Source organism: Symphalangus syndactylus, chromosome 22, assembly GCF_028878055.3.
Source record: "Symphalangus syndactylus isolate Jambi chromosome 22, NHGRI_mSymSyn1-v2.1_pri, whole genome shotgun sequence".
Lineage (NCBI taxonomy): Eukaryota > Metazoa > Chordata > Mammalia > Primates > Hylobatidae > Symphalangus > Symphalangus syndactylus.
The window spans coordinates 70516762-70534056 of record NC_072444.2 but is presented as its reverse complement, the minus strand read 5'-3'; positions in this window follow the sequence as shown (position 1 = coordinate 70534056).

Genomic DNA, 17295 nt, shown 5'->3' with positions numbered 1-17295 from the left:
ATTAAAGCACTTCCTTGGGAAATATTTCCTCTCCTCAAATGCAAGATTAGATGTAAGTAGATTCACCATAAAGTCGTTCATGTTTGAGCTTTAAAAAGGAAGACATACTTGGCCTAATCAAGGTTAAATTTGATATCTAAAAGGATTAAAAAACTCAAGGAAAAAAAAAAAAGACGTAGTCAGCCTTGGGCAAAGCAACACATTTTATGAACACATCTTGAGTTCTTAATTAACATATAATAACTGAATTCCATGATTTAGGATCAATTATCCTAATTCTTTTTTTCATAATCTAGGACATTTGAAGATTAATCATTCCAATAATCCTTTTGAAAATCTAGACCAGTAGAATTACCTGGGAAGCTTTTAAAGCTATAAATCTATCTTCTGAAATTCATTAATTCATCCAATATTTATTTAGTACTTATTCTAGTCACCTTGATAAGGGACTCAGAGATGATCATAGATGATGCCTGCCTTCACAGAGCTCACTCTAGTCAGGAAAAAAACTTAAGAAAATTTATTTTTGCAATAAAAGTTTTACAATTTTAAAGTGGGGAGTTTGGAACATACAGAAATAAATAATAATTGAGACACTTTAATCAGAAGAACTTAATACAGATTTCATCCTAAGAAGGGAACTCTGACTACTGTGTACAGAATGGATTTAAGGATTGGTTTTGGTGAGAGAGAAAGCTGGAAATCCAATTATAAGGCAACTGCAGTAGTCAAGGTAATCAGACTCCAAAATGCTGACAATCATGAATGGCATAAAAACTGGTCTTTTGTCTTTCAACTTCCAATTTTGTTGAGCTAGTGGGAGATACCAGCCTGAGAAAGGAATGTGGCAGCAGAATGAGTTGGGATATTTACTCCCCCTGCTCCTTCCTTGCTTCGACTTTTCTAGTCCCTCTCTCAAAGGCAACACCTTATCTCAGACAGTTCTTACCATCAGGCTATCCTGTCTAGTTTCCAGTAACTGTTCCCTTCCATTGTCCCTTTAGCCTAAATTGTTATAGTTCCCTGTTGCTCCTAGCCTTGAGGTCTTGAAGTATTTCTTTTTGTTTTCTTCAAACCTAATTATATCTTTTAAATATGTTTCTATTAAACTCCCTCTTCACATTACTTACTTTGAGCAGGTTACTCTTTCCTGGCAGGCCTCTGAATAATACATGTGGCAGTTGTGGAGGAAGAGATGTGGACATACTTACATGCATTTGATAATAAAGAAGACAAGACCTAGTGATGGTTTAGAATTGGAGGGTGAGAAAAAGAGAGGTATCAAAGATGGCTTCCAGATGATTTCTGGTTTGACCAATAGGTAGATGGAGGGACCCTTTGTAAGAGATAGGGAGAGTAGAGGATAATCCAGGTGGGATTGAGCAGGTCAAGAGTTCAATCTGAGCCATGTTCAGTAGAACTGTTGAGCAGACAATATGAAATTAGTCAGGAACTTAGAAGAAAAGACAAGGATGTCAATACACATTTCGTTGAGGTGAGTGCATCAGTGTTATTTCAATGGCATGAAGAAATGAGAAATACAAAGGTCTAGGTCCTCATGGAAGTTAGGATATGCTGGGGAAGAAGATTTGAAAGAAATCATAAACTACAAGATTCAATTACTGCTACACAAAAAAGTACAGGAAAGCATAAGACAACCTAACAAGAAGACAATCGTTTTTAAAGGGTTAAAAAAAATGGCAACTCAAATTATGTCCCAGTGGAGACATGTTGAGTGGGTGAAAAGATGGAGGAAAAATGTCCCAGGCAGCTGAAACGGTGTTTGTTTTAAATCTCTGTGGAAAGATGGAAATTAGTTCATTTGAAAAACTAAAGAGTGGCCAGTGTGGCTGGAGAATAGAAAGCAAAAGAGGAAGTGGGTTAAGATAAAGTTGCAGGTCATGCTAAAGCTGAGTCTGTCAGGTTCTGACTGCAGGGATGCTATTTGATATCAAGAGATTTTGCAGCTTAACTCTAATCAAGTCCTAAAAGGACCTCAGCTGTTAATGAGAGATCCATTCATTATTAGGTATTAGGTCTTACCCATGCACATCAGACAAAATTGAGATAATATTGTTCAAATGATTTTACAGCCAGACCAATTGACATCTAATCTGTGGTAAATCACTATTAGACAAGGAAAGGTGTTGATGGAAAGGAAAGTGTATTTGATGTATTAAATCACATGGAAACAAATATATACAACTCTAATATTTATGTATGGCCTTATACCTTGAGTGGAACTTTGTAAACTGAAAATCATTTGTGATTTTTTCTCTTATGTACCCTTGCACTTGTTTATATTATTATATGTTCAAACCAAACCTATCACATAGAAATCCTACGAAGTAAAACAAGTTTACTTAAGGCATATTTTGGAAAACTTCACTATGATTTTAGCATTAAATTTAACTTTCCAGGTCTCTTAGCAAAGGCATGTGTTTTCATTGACTTAGAGGAAATACATTTATAGCTAAATCTCACATTGCTGGTGGTCACTGACTCTGGTCCACATAGCAAGTACACATGAGCGAATTATATTTCTATTCAAGGATTATGCATTTCTTCTTCAAATGAAAAAAAAAGTTAGGAATATTTTCAAACAATGAACTCATATAGCGCTGCTATATGCCAGGCACTGTTCGAAACTCTTTATATATATTAACTTATTTAATCCTTGTAACCATCCTATGAAGGAGGTACTATTATTATAACCATTTCAGAGATGAGAAAACCAAATTACAGATGGTTACTGAACTTGTCTAAAAATGCACAGCAATAAGTTGTAGACTGGAATTTAATTAGACAGTCTTGTTTTAGAATCCACAATCTCAGCTCTCACTGATTGATACTTTTTTTAATGCAAAAAGATCCATTTGGAGGCATGTAAATACTCATATTGTTGAGTAGGTCCCTAAAAATGATTCGGTCGCATTTTCATCCATAATCTTTTCTTGTGTGACAACATAAATTTTTTTTTAAATATGCATATTACAGAAACTCTTGAAACTGGTCAGTATTTCTTGTAACTAGGACTATGTCACCATAGTCAGATAAAGTCATATACAAATCACTTTTTCTTTTCTATTTAAACACCTACAGAATAAAATTGAGTAATGATTTTGATGTAGTTGCCGATTTGACCTAAACATCAGTTGATGAAGTCAAATGTAAACTTGACTCTTACTAAAGTGGATTCAGCTATATTTTAAATGATGCAGAAAAATCTGAAAAAAGAAAGAAAAAATCTTCCTATCTATCTAAAATCTCCACACATTTCTTCAAATGTTGGAATCAAATAATAGCTAAGTTTAATGAACATTTAAGAATATTTGGCCGCTTTATTTTTGAAAGAATAAAATTTCAGTAATTATCTGGAGTTTTCTCTCAATCTAAAAATGTCTGTGAATACATGATGAAAATAAAGTCCATATTGTGAGATTTTTATTCCGACTGTGAAGGTGATTTGTTTTGAGAAGCATCTAAGCATCTACAGCCCACCCACCATTTTAGTAACTCTGATTGCTCTGTGTAGCATCAAGTTGCTTCATCCAGTTTGGACAGTTACTTTATATATAACTATAAATTTCATTCTCTGTCATTATCAAAAGGTGATCTGAGGGAAAATATTCATCACTATTACAGGTAATGAAAAAAATGTCAACCAAACATAGATTTCAAACATCCCATACTATAATCACACACTTCTAGGTAGGATTCAATATATAGATTTTAAAATACTGTTGTGACCTTTAATAGTACCCACTTTATTTTATTTTTTTGCTGTCAATATAGACATAATATCTACGAGAAACTGGCCTCACTGTTAAGGATGTCTTTTGTGAAAATTGTTTTCATTTGGAATTTCATTTCTGTGAGTTATTTTGGTGTTCAGAATTTAATTCTAGGATAAAGTGTCAAATATAAGGTTGCTGACTACATAAATACTAACCCTCTACCCCCAATTCAATTTCAAAGAGCAACTCAGGTGAGAGTACATAAATAAATAAAAGGTTTGGTTAATGTCAGACATTTGCTTGGTACCATGACATTCAAAACTCCTTCCATTTAACAACAAAATTTACATTGACATATGAATGATGTATAATGCAGTATAATTACTTACGGTGTCTTTGAAAAGAGAAGCTCCTTTTTTTCCAAGTGATTTAACTTTGAAAAGGAATTACTTCACATGCTCAACAAATACTATTAAAAGGCATTTTATGAGGCTTTTTTTTTCTGCATATGTCTACACATGGACAGACTATTGTGTGGTCTAAAACCTGTATTTACATGACACAGTTTTATGGTCCAATGGGCAAACACTACTTAGTCCTAAAATAACATCACAGTAATGACTACAGTCAAGACAGCAAGAACACTCCACCATTATTATCCATATCAGACCGCACCAGATGGGGTATCTGTGGTAGAGTGCTGACAGTGGAGAACATAGAACAACTGTTTCTGGTGTATTTGTGTGCTCTTAGGCACAGCAATATTACACTCAAAATAAGTAGCACACAAGCTGTTTCATTTTGAAGATGTGTTGTATTGTGTGTGTCTATATGTGTATATATACATATGTTTTTGTCTGAATTTATTAGATAAATAAGTTAAACAGAGAATTAGATATTAGTCACATTAAATGGGATTTAGTCCAATTTCACTGGATATAAAGCAGGATTTCTTGGCCTCAGTAATATTGATCTTTCTATGGTGGATCATTCTTTGTTGTGCAGGCTGTCCTGTGCATTGTAGGATATTTTGCTGCATTGGTAGCCTCTACTGACTACAAGATAGTACCTGCCTCTCAGATTTGTGACAACAGAAAAATGCCTCCCAAATGGGAATTACTGTTATAAAGGAATGAAGTCTTGAACGTACACATACTCTTTGAACCAATTATTGTTTGTCCTTATAGATATCAGTTTTTATTAGTTTTCAGATACAAGGTATGTATTTTTTCTCATCCTGTGTTTCATTTATGTTTATTTTAATTTGCTGGCACGGTTACAGTGGGTAAGCATTTTTGCATCTACAATATTATTTTATACATCTTATGTAGTCAGCAAGAAAATAAGATGGGAAATATTAAGGGTTAAATAATATTGATATAAGGAGACATCTTTAAGACAAAAGCCTCAAGTCTTTTGTTAAGGAGGGGAATTGGCTTCTGCAGGTCCCCATTAGGTCATGGGCTCCTACAGGTCTGCAGCTTTGAGATCATTTTTGCCCGGTGTTAAAGAAAAGTATCTCAACTAAGGAATACTTCATGACAAAAGCTGGTCCCTCCTGGTATCTGTGTTTTTTAAAGTTACTTTTCTCATCTTATGCTTTTGGAATAAAGAGGCTGTTTCCAGGAAATCGAGTAGTTGGAAAGAAGAAAGGGACAAGATTATTACCACATCACTGGTTATAAACATGATTCAAATGGCAATAATAAACAGAAAAGAAGTCAGTATCCCTGCTCCTTCATCTTTGTGAGTGTCCACCAGTGGGTCTAATTATCATGCTAAGACTGTCAATTCTGTCATTAGGTGTAGTCAGGGACTCATCATTTTAGTTAATCAAAAATTCAGCTTTGCAAAGAGTAACCATAAATATATGAATTATCACTTTTCGAATTAGTAGAATATAATAAAAGTCTACTTATTACTACATTTTTTCTCATATTATTTAATCTTTTTTCTTTGATAATTCAAAAGGGATTTCAGGATATTTTGTTTGCTTTAGAGTTATCACTATAAAGCTAAGTTATCGTTATTCCATAGTTATGAAGAATAGCTATGAAGAAGTGTCTTCTGATAAGGATTTCTGGCTAACATAACGCCAAGAAAAATAGCTTTCAACATCTCATACTGGCACTGAAATATTGATAATCACTAAAAAAGTACAATGACAAAAATAATAGTGTATGTAATTCTGTACTTTGCATAATATGTAATGTTACAGACATTCAACAAATATTTTAAAAGATCAAACTTTCATTTTTCTATAAGCTCCTAGCACTATGTATAAGTTACTTTGCTAAATATTACGTAGTATATAGTAAACAGAGAAAAGGAATGAGACTATCGATATTTCAGAAACTGCATGCTTAACATTGGTAGTCGTGATTTTAATATTGCACTAATTTCTGCATATATACATTTTTCCTTAAGCAAAAACATTTAATTTGCCAAACACCTATTTGTCATTGTATATTTCTCCCGACTTGAATAATTAGAAAAAATTGACCTATTCATGTAAGTTTATCAAGTCTTTTCTGAAACTATAAGTGTAAAAACACAAACCAAAGTGTCGATAGGTTAAGAAAGAAAATTAAGTCTGTTTGAATAAACAACCACATCAACTCGCTCCAAAAATATATGTTCTAAAGAAATAGAGATAATGAATAGGCATGTTGAATTTCTAAATTTACTTTAATTTTTAATGTCATTTTCTTTATAGTTCTCAAAACTTTTGATACATAGAGAACAAAAGAAGAACCATCTTGCAGCTAATTTTTATAATTTCATCAACTGGTACCAGAGGATTCATTGCTTGGTGGATAAAGTATTAGCTTTATATTCTAAAAGACAACTTCGAATCCTGTTAAGGTTATATTTTTATTAAAGTTTCCATTAATTTTTCCATCAATGTGATTATAGATTAATATTAATTAATTCTTACCATTTTTTGAAGAAATAAATGGAGCCATATCTGATTCAAACTTAAACAAGACACAGCATTCAGGCTTTCTTGGTAACCCTTTCCTGGGGTGCAGAATTGGTTGGGGAGCCGGGGAATAAGATATCTTTAATGGCACTTTATTAAACTTAGCAATTTAAATGGCCTACCCTGACTTTTGAAGATATCAAATTACCATATGGATGATGTCTTTTTCATCAAATCTAGCTCTTATTGTTTACCAAGAAAATGACAAATGTAATTTTTAATGTTGGATGTAGTACCTATGTGGATGAGTATCTGATATTAACGAGAGTTCTGGGATGAGATCTCTCTGTGCTAAAAACTGCTACATCAACCAACAGATTAATATTATAGAAACTGACCACAGAAACCACTGACATTGCTTCTTTGGAGTTTTAATTCACTATAATAAAAAATAATAAAATATATCCCATGAAGAGTATAATCGTCATGCTCTTTAGGGAATTCTGGGATATTAAGGTGAGGCAAAAGATATCCCATTTGCATAACATTCTAAAACTCCTAGGGGAGAGGACTGACAGATTTGGTATTAATGGGTTTGGGTCTGTATCATCGGGAACAATCCTTTACAGACACCTGTGTGACAAATAATTATTACAAGCTTCAGGGATGGACTGTTATTCAAAGTAGGTTGCAAACTTGGCTGGGCCCGGCGGCTCCCACCTGTAATCCCCACACTTTGTCAGGCTGACTCAGGCACATCACTTGAGCTCAGGAGTTCAAGACCAGCCTGGGCAATATGGAAAAACCCTGTCTCTACAAAAAATTAGCCAGGCTTGGTGGTGCTTGCCTGTGATTCCAGCTACTTGGTAGGCTGCGGTGGGAAGATTCCTTTGAGTCCAAGATGTCTAGGCTGCAGTGAGCCATGATCCTTCCACTGTACTCCAGACTGGGCGACAGAGCCAGACCCTGTCTCAGATAAGTTAAAAAAAAAAAAAAAGTTGCAATCTTATCCTAACACCCTTAAACTTCAGTAATTAGTTTGAATGTCACATTCTCTGAAGTACTTTGGATCAAATAAAACTCATGTTCGGCCCTGTCATCATCATCTAACTCTGATGGGAGATTTTCAGCATTCTAGGATTTAGACAGCGATCCAGAGCTTATGTTTTGGAGCATGGCATTCATATTAAAATTTACAGAAGAAGTGTAGTGACCAATACTTCTCTACATATTGCTTGCTTGTTTTTTTTGTCTCATGTAATGTTTATGTGAAGAGAGGGTTTTAATCATTTTAGAAAAAAATGGATACTATAGAAATATTTCAAAATATAATCCTGAATGTGACAGATCAAAGAAAACCTGTCAAAGCCCCAAACACCAAAATGTATAGGGCCAAATATTTTGTGCTATATATTGAGATTTTCCACAGTGAGTAAGCTATTAGACTATTATTTTTAGCAATAAAATTAGGAGTTAACATATATTGGACATTTTTGTTTGTGCCACATACTGCCAAGAGCTTTGAATCTCACTGAGTCTTCACAGCATCCCTGTCAGGAAAGCATTTTTATTTTTCCCATTATAAAGATAAGTCAACTGAGGTTTAGGGAGATTAATTATCAAAGATCAAAAAGCAAACAACAGAACAAGGCAGGGATGACTATGTATGAATTCTTCAATGTAACAATTTGGTTGGAAATTGTATTGAAAGTAGTATTTTCAGAGAAGCACAAAAAATGAGAATGTATTTATTGTCCATGTCATAAGTGGGGAGAAGAGGTGCAGTGTTCCCTCTCAATGTTGTTTTGCAGCTGGGATTATTACATTAAGAATAAAATGTTCTAGTAACCCATAGATTGACATTCCCATTCAAAAGAGTGAAAAAAAAAGACTGCCATATCCAAATCTTCCCCTAAAACACACGCAATCCATATGGGGCTTTGGCGATCCGGAGCCGAGGTTCAGCACTTTTTCTCTAAGATTGGATTTCATTCTGCTAACAGCGTGTTGGCTGAGTGCCCACTAGCAAGTAATTAAGACTTTGTGCTTTCCTGCGTTTTAGTAGCTCTCCTTATGAAACATGCAGCCACATGGGAGTAGAAGCTGTGCCAGCATGGGTCACGGTCTGGGAGCAACATCAGGAGAGCTTTTATACTCTCAGGACTCACAGTCTTCTGGAAGGTTGAGGAGAGGATGGATGATGATTGGCTGTGCCTGTGAGAGAAGATCAAGGAGGGAATCTGAGAAATGGAAACTATAGGAAGATATCAAATTAGAGTTAGGAGAAGAAAGTCAAATGCTATTGTGGAAGCTAAAAAAAAAAAAAAGAGAGATAAAACAATTTTTGAAAATTAAGAAGCAACTGAGTTAAATAAAAAGGGGGAAAAACTGAACTCTTGATGAGAGTTTCTTACCACTGAACTTGAATGTTGTCCTCATTAATTATTTTTTATAAACAACACACATGTGTTGAGTATCTAAAATGTGCCAGATACTGTGCTAAGGGCTGGGGATGTAAAGATGAATGAGACATCTTCATGTGAGGATGGGTAAGAGGAGCAGCAGAGCCCCCAGGCATGTCAGACTCACTGGTTGCTGTGCCATTCTTATGGGCTCTGTGTAAATGGAGGCCTGCCATGGACACTGCTTCTGTCTCCCAGCTGCACTTCACTTTATGTCTGGAAAACATGACTGAGCTGGACCTAACGTATGGTATCTTAAAAAATTATGAAGCTTTATGTAAAAATAAAATCATCTCCTTGGAAAGAAGCCTTTCACATCTGAAAATCAAATAGGGCACATCAGTGGTTTCAAATTTGATTGATTATTCAAGACCTCCTGGGCATGATTTTACAGTACAGTTTTCTGCTCCCTACTCCTGGAAATTCTAGTTCAATGGATCTAACCAGATATATTCTCATAATATCAGCATTGCCCTGAACAATTCTGAAGAGAACAAAATCTCAAAAACAGCATTTTCCACTTCACAACAGACTTTGTTAGATTAAAATTAAATAACTACTGTCTTATCAGATATAACTGGCATATAGTGTAGAAAAATTCAAATGAATAAAAAACTGCCCTTTGAAACATTAATACAGCCCCTTGAATAAGCAATCTCAATGGTGTATATGAAAGCAAACTTATACACATTATCTTTTATTACATTAACTGGAGCATAAAGGTATATAATTAGTAATGCATACATTCTTACTATTTGAAAAATTGAGCAAAAATCAGGTTTATATTGAGCACTAGTCTCATCAGTGACTTGATGTCTTGACTTTAAGGGCCTTTGGATGTCATGCAAAAATTGCAACTTTATGTAAATTATGGTCTGGATCAAACTATTTCTCAAATATCTTTAATATGCTCAAAGATCTGAGTCATAAAAATTCTTGGGTTTAAAACATTATTTTTTAATTATATAAATAAAGTCTTATGCAGATTCCTAATGTATCAAAAAAGATAAGAGTGGACCTTTAGACAATAGCAGGGGTGGGGTCCCAGTGCTACCTCTTTGGCCACCATGGTAGCCTCAGTAGGAGCTCCTAGCCTCCCTCTGCAGAACTCCAGAATTCCACAGGGTACAGAGGGAAGACAAAGAGGGCCCCATTTTTAACTTTGTTTCCAAGAAAATCTCCACAATTTGAGTATTATAATGATTCCCTATAGATATGTGAAGTTAGTCCCTAACTGGCTATCCATTTGTTAAATCCCCCAGTGCCTTAGGCCAGTTAAGTGCGCACTTGGCCAGATCTGGCCCTCTGGGTCACTCCATTGGGACACTCCAAGTGAGGTAAAAAACACAAGCCTATTTGTCAAACCTAACTAGGTTCAAACCTCTGATCTCCATTCACCAGTTAAATTACCAGGAGCACGTTAGTGAAATTTCCAGGGTCTTCTTCCCATGGCCTGTAAAGTAGGGATAATAAATTCTACCATTCACTCTGGTTTCCACCTGGTCTTTAGCGTAAAGACTGGAGCTTGGTATTTGTCTTCTTGCTTTCTTGGGAATTGATCAGGTTAGGAATTTGCGAAGTTGCTCTAACTCCTTCAGGCCTATTGAGAGCTTCTTTCTTTCATGTCTCTACACTACATTTACTTCTTATGATACAAAAGAATTAATAATGGGACTCCATAAAAAAGTTGCTACAACTTCTTCCACAGAACTGAAGAGAGTATCTTATTAAATTCCTATTTTCTCAAATGTGTTGGCCAAACCTTAGATTATGATAATTATTTACTATGGTCTTCAGATATGTTTATGTATTAATAACCACAGAAAGTAAGTTTTGTTACAAATCACTGCATTTCAATATGCTCTGGAAAGTACACACCTCAACTTAGATGAAGTTGTAGGTTGGCAAAGAGAAAAAATAAGACCCTCTAAGTAAAGTATATTGTGTGTATAAGAAATGTGTATGTGTGTGCATGTGTTTGTGTGTGTGTGTGTGTGTCTGTGTGTGTGTGTGTGCATGCTCACATGCATTCCCTGAGGACTACAAGAGAAATAACAACAATAACAACAAGAGTGATGAATGCCTCAGAGGTGGGGGTTCCATCTCATTTTTAAGATTAATTTTTAAGCAAGTATAGGCAAAATAAAGAGTTGTTTAACTCTCACAGCTTACTACATGTTATTTTCAAATGAGTTAGTAGAGTGGCACATGGTCCATATATAGCTTTTGTGTAATGACCGGATTTTTCTAAAACATAAATGCAATATAAGTATAAACTAGTGCAACTGAGGTATTTATTTACGTTTCTATCGGGTAGGACACCATCACCTGTTTAGACAATTATTTAAACATTGAGAAAAAATTTTCCCCAAATTCTGCATTATCAATGCACTTCACAATGATTTTGCAAGCACCTAGGGGAGAGAACCCAATGTTTTACTTTGGCAAGGGAAGCTTTGTAGAAATATTTGCAATATTTTGTGCTAATCCCTCCACTAGTGACTTTAGTGCGGCAAATATTTGTTCTAGTGGACTTTATTACAGTAACAGAGTACATCAATCTGTTGTTTTAACCTTTTTAAAATAACCCTTGTGTCTTCTTGAAGGAAATAGTCATTGATGAAACCTTTGAAATTTTCAACTTCTTTGCAATAACGTACCTGAAAGAGAAATTGGTGCGTTATCTCAAGGGAATAGATTATAGGGAATTGAATGCATCTCTGCTTACTTTCTTGGCTCATAGCTTTATGGATATGAGGGACCTAAAAAGTAAATGGTGGTCAAAAAGAACAAACATTTATTAGAGCAGTTAGAAAGGACTGGTTTGATATTTGCCAAGTTTCTTCTCAATAACATGTTTGGCAGCTACCAAATGACATGGCCTGCCCAGAGTTGATTTTGACGAAGCCTCTGGGATGTGTTAAAAAGTAAACCAGAGCAAATCACGTACTGGAAAGCATAACTTAATCAAGGAAAAATGTATGATTAAGGGTGACATGGGCAAGGAAAGCCTTGCCAGAGCTCAGGGTAAATATTTGTATCAGTGTGAAGAGAAAGCTTCGTGACGCTGATGTCAACCAGCTGGAATTTTCATTGTTTATAAACTTTTGTTGTTAGACTTGAATTCTGGCAGAAAAGGTACCAAAGAAAGAGCAGTTTCCCAGCATGAAAGTTTGAATTGTGATAAGGCAGCTTGACCAGAAACAAATGCAACCATGCAAAGTTTCAGCCACTTTTCCCTTCCAGGATTATCCTGCCAAGAAGCAACCTTCTTGCCTTAAATCTCACTTTGACAAACTTCATCAGGATTAGTTAAAAGAAAAGTTTTTGGCTTGTTCTGTTTCATAAGAATTTATGGCATCATTTTCCTCAGATAAACATAAAATGGAGAAGAATGTAAATGAATTTCTGTATTTTTTGTACAAAAGAATATTGCCATCTGAAGTAGATTTTTAATGATTGAAAATAAACGCCTTGGTATTAAACCCAACTTTGTGAATAGTGTCTATTAACTTTATGACACCAAGCTATTTATTTTTTACCTCATGTTAGACTATTGTATAATTTTAAATAAAAAAGTATAGCAATTAAAAGCATTTGGGCACTTGATTTAACTCTCCATCTATTTCTGTTAAAAAGAAATCTGTATTTTCTCCCTAAGCTGTGTTTTGTTGTACTTTTCAGAACTTTGAAGGTAGCCAAAAGTTATAAATCAAACAATATCACAGGGACATAGGTTTGTATAAAAATTTACAGTAGTTCAGAACAAATAACTCAACTTTCAGGCAGAGAAAGAGAGATTGTTGGAAACTGATTCCCGACACTTAGTCCTCCTCTCAGAAACAGAAGCACATAGATGGTGCTCTATTGGCAAAGAAAGACACCCTGAGCTCTTCCATTTCATAGATGGCCTACCAGCAGAAAACTGCAGCACAGATACTCTCTGAATAGTAAACCTTACTTCTCTCTCAAGGTAGCCTGGAAGTTTCAATCTGATCTACTTTCAGTGAGGGCTGTGTAGTGAGATTCACTGAACAGGAAGTGCAGATAACTCAAAATTCCTATCAAATTATCCTTTGTTTTAATAATTTTATGTTTTACGTAAACTTCAATCTGATTGGCCTAAGACATAGCACAATAAAAATTACATTGATATGTTGCTTTTGAGAATCCTGAATTACCTCTATCCAATAAAAAGAGCAAACTCAGAGACCTTCCATTTGTGCACCCTAACATAGAATGAACCGAAGGCTATCCCTGGCAGTGCAGAAACTAGATGCATCATGAACATAACCACATTACTCAGATGCACTAAGAATAGAAACCAAGCCCCTGCTGGTGTAATTAACAAATCTTCTCTTCCAGTCCTGGGCTTTGGAGACCTGGATCACTAACTAATTCCAATTTAGAGTGCTCTTTTGATAAGGGTTTTTGTAAACTAAGAAGTGAGCTGAACATGAAAACTTTACATTATAAGTTTCTGAGCTAGCATGTCCCACTTATGCAGTAGAGTCTCTGGCTTACACTGGCCAAAGAAACAGCCTTCAGAGTGTGGCTATTTCTGGGACATCACAATGATGGTGTATTTTCAGGAGCCAAAGAAGTGCCAGTGACTTCCACTGGAATTTTCACATTTCTATTACCTTGTGGTACACTCACAGCCTTGTAGTTCAAAGGAATGCACAAAATCCAAACACCATACACAGAGCTAGAAGCCTACTAGGTGGGAGTTCTGGGCTCAGACATAGTTAGGATTTAGTTAGAGTAAGTCATGCAAAGATACAAAGGTGACCAGTCTGTCACTGAGTTACTTCTTTCTTATCCCTTTCCTACCTCTCAATGACAGGACATTCTCTAGGTCATTCTGTGTTGTGGATTGGGACCCTCGGGCATTATATTTTAATTAAACGGTCAGATTATTAATGCGTGGAAATCAGTCACTGCAAGGGTTGAGCTAACCATTTTTCATACATAATGCGGCCATATCAACATCATAACAGCCATCTACTAAAGATTGACATGGTCACTTTAAAAGAAGAAGCTTTGATAAATACTTGAATTAAAGATTCTTGGGATCATATTAAGAGACTAAGAGGTCAAGTCTCATTGCTGATTTATTTCCCCTGCTGTGTGGTGGATTAAGAAACCACTCAGTCCCTCTGTTTGTAGGTTCAATTTTGAGTTTCAAAACACAAAATATTTAGTCATGTGTTTATGGTACACTAACATGTACTTAGTGTTTTGTTAGAAAGGTAGGAAATTCAGAATATTTTCTTAAAAACTATTGCTATAGTCTAATACCACATGTTTTTCTAGCCTAATCTCCCTTTTTTTGTGGCACCAGCGTTGTATTTTTGGGAATTCTCTTCCCCTCACTTCAACCTTATGTTACTGCAGAAGGTACCAAGTTAATACAATTTTTAACCTCTTGCCTAGCCACATTTGATTGGTCCAAGTTAAAGAAATCAGAGTACTTCCTAAAAATTTGACATAAGAATAAAACTTTCTAGCTCAGTTTAGATGCACCCTTGAATGAAGCAGATGAAAACAAACCTAGGGTCTGTTGGAAGCCTTGTACCTCACTGTATACTGAGAATGAGACAAAGCCAGACAGCACCAAAAGGAAAGAATGGAATAGGGAGGAGAGCTGAAAAAGAAAAAAGTTTGGTTTTTGTGTCCCTGCTACCAGTTAACGCTTGCCTGTCTATGTCTTTCTCCACGAGATATTACATTAATGATTTTTAGAAGACCCTTTTTGTATCATATTTTATACACCGTACTATGTACCCACAAAAATGTTTAACAGAAATATATATTTAAATTAAAAAGACACTTTACTTAAATTAGTTAATTTGGGTTTCTTACCTCCTACAGCCAAGGCCCCCAAGGAAATGATCAAGGTATTTATTGAATGACTACTGTGTACAAGGCTGATTACATTCGATCTCTTAAGCAATCCTAGAACTTTGAGCAGGCTTATTTCCATTTTAAAGATGAAGAAACTAAGTATCAGAGAAGTTACCTAACTTATTCAAGGTCACACATTTAGTCACATCAGAGTAAGTCCAAACTCCGTCCTCTTGCACAGCTTGCAAGCATCCTTTGGAAATCTTGAGAAGGAAAAATTCTCCTGCATTAGATAATTAGAGAATATAATAAAGTTCTGAATATTTTAAGTGGTGTTATGATTACAGATAAAGTAATGTCAATTCAGGATGGAGTACAAAGGAAAAGTGTCTCAGACAGAACCCTCTGAGTTACAAATGAAAGAAAACATGTTCAAGCTAACCTATTGACTCAGGAGCTCGAAAATCCAAGGGTCAGTCTTGCTTCTCACACAGCTGGATCTAGAACTCAAAGAAGTCCATCAAGACTCTGTCTCAGTCCCTTGATTGCTTGTCTCATCCTTGGTTTCACTTTTAGGCACACTGACTACGAATATTTGCCCTAAGCATGCTCCAAACTCTTTCAGGGCCTGCAAATGTACATTTTAGGCTTGTGTAAAATAGGGATGCCTGGCCTGAAGTCCTTCCCCTCTCCCTGAATATGGAGCCTAAAAAAGGGCCTATTATGGGCCCTGGAAACTGACAACTGTTTGGCAGAAAATTCTAGTGTTTTTGTGCCAAGGCAGGGGTATGCTTCCGCTAGTCATGTCTCCTTTGCTCCTTAGCAAAGGGCAGGGCAGGGGAGCAAGAGTATGCCTTGGATGGGGACCCTAGTAACCCACATCTAAGAGGAATACTGGGTGGTAACCAGCACCATCAGACTTTTAAGAATTAATAGAAAGTCCAATAAAAACATTAACAGACAAAAGTTCTAAAAGCAAAGCCATATAATTCAATCCTATTGGCCGGACTTTGGTCCGATGCTCAAACTTGGCCTAATTATTGTTGCCAGACGATTGGACTATGCTAATTTGGCAGTCCTGGTTTGGAGGACACATCTGGAACAGGGTGTTGGGGTCAACACCACAGAACCCTACAAACAGAGAGTGGTTGAGTGGTTATGCTGCTACTTCAAGCCACACAATCGACACTGAGCAGGGGAAAAGAACACAGCCTGACTACATACAAGAGTTATAACTGGAGATAGCAAGAACAATTAGAACAAGACTACTACCGGATTCTGAGGAGTAACCTCAAAATAATAGCCAATATTTATTCAGCACTCAGTATGTGATAAATCACTTTGCTAAGAACCTAAAATATGTCATTTTATTAACTTAAGAACCCTGAGGCCAGGCATGGTGGCTCACACCTGTAATCACAGCACTTTGGGAGGCCAATGCATGCGGATCGCCTGAGGTCAGGAGTTTGAGACCAGCCTGGCCAACATGATGACACCCTGTCTATACTAAAGACACAAAAAATTAGCTGGGGGTGGCGGTGGACACCTGTAATGCCAGCTACTCGGGAGGCTGAGGCAAGAGAATCACTCGAACCTGGGAGGCAGAGGTTGCAGCAAGCCGAGACCTCACTACTGCACTCCAGCCTGGGCAACAAGAGCAAAATTCTGTCAAAAAAAAAAAAGAGAAAAAAGAAAACCCTGATTTTATATATATATAACATATATATTATTATCTTCATTTTACAAATAAACTAAGGCTTAAAGAAGTTAAGCAAAGTGCTTTGTATGTGACAAAGGTGGGAATAGATCTCAGGACTGTGTAACATCAGCATCTTTTAATTAGCTCCTACAATATGTACAGAATATTCCATTTCTCACACATTCAGCTCTGAACATCTGACGTTATGAAAAAAACATCTGAAAAAAAAGTCCTGCAGAATTGTAATTCTAGATCTTCAATTCTATGCCAAGTCAAAGGTGAACACATGAAGATCTCAGTACAAAGATCTTTTCCTCATAAGCCTGTCCCTCTTTAAGAGCTTTGCCCTTAGCTCAAGATAGTAGGTCTGAAGACACTGGAGCCTGAAGTCTCTCCTTGCAGACTCAGAAATTTTTCTATTTTGGTTTGTTTTTATTTTTATTTTCTTTATGGTTTTTTTGGCTACAAACTGTGTAATTTTGTTTGCCCAGGGGAGGGATTTGGGTTTCATACAAGAATCAAAGCTTAAAAATTCTGCTAAACTCTTTGGCAGATATTTTCATGACTCTCAAAATTCAAGGCTGAAAAAAATCTTTTTGTCTTGTTATTTTTCCTATTTTTACTTTT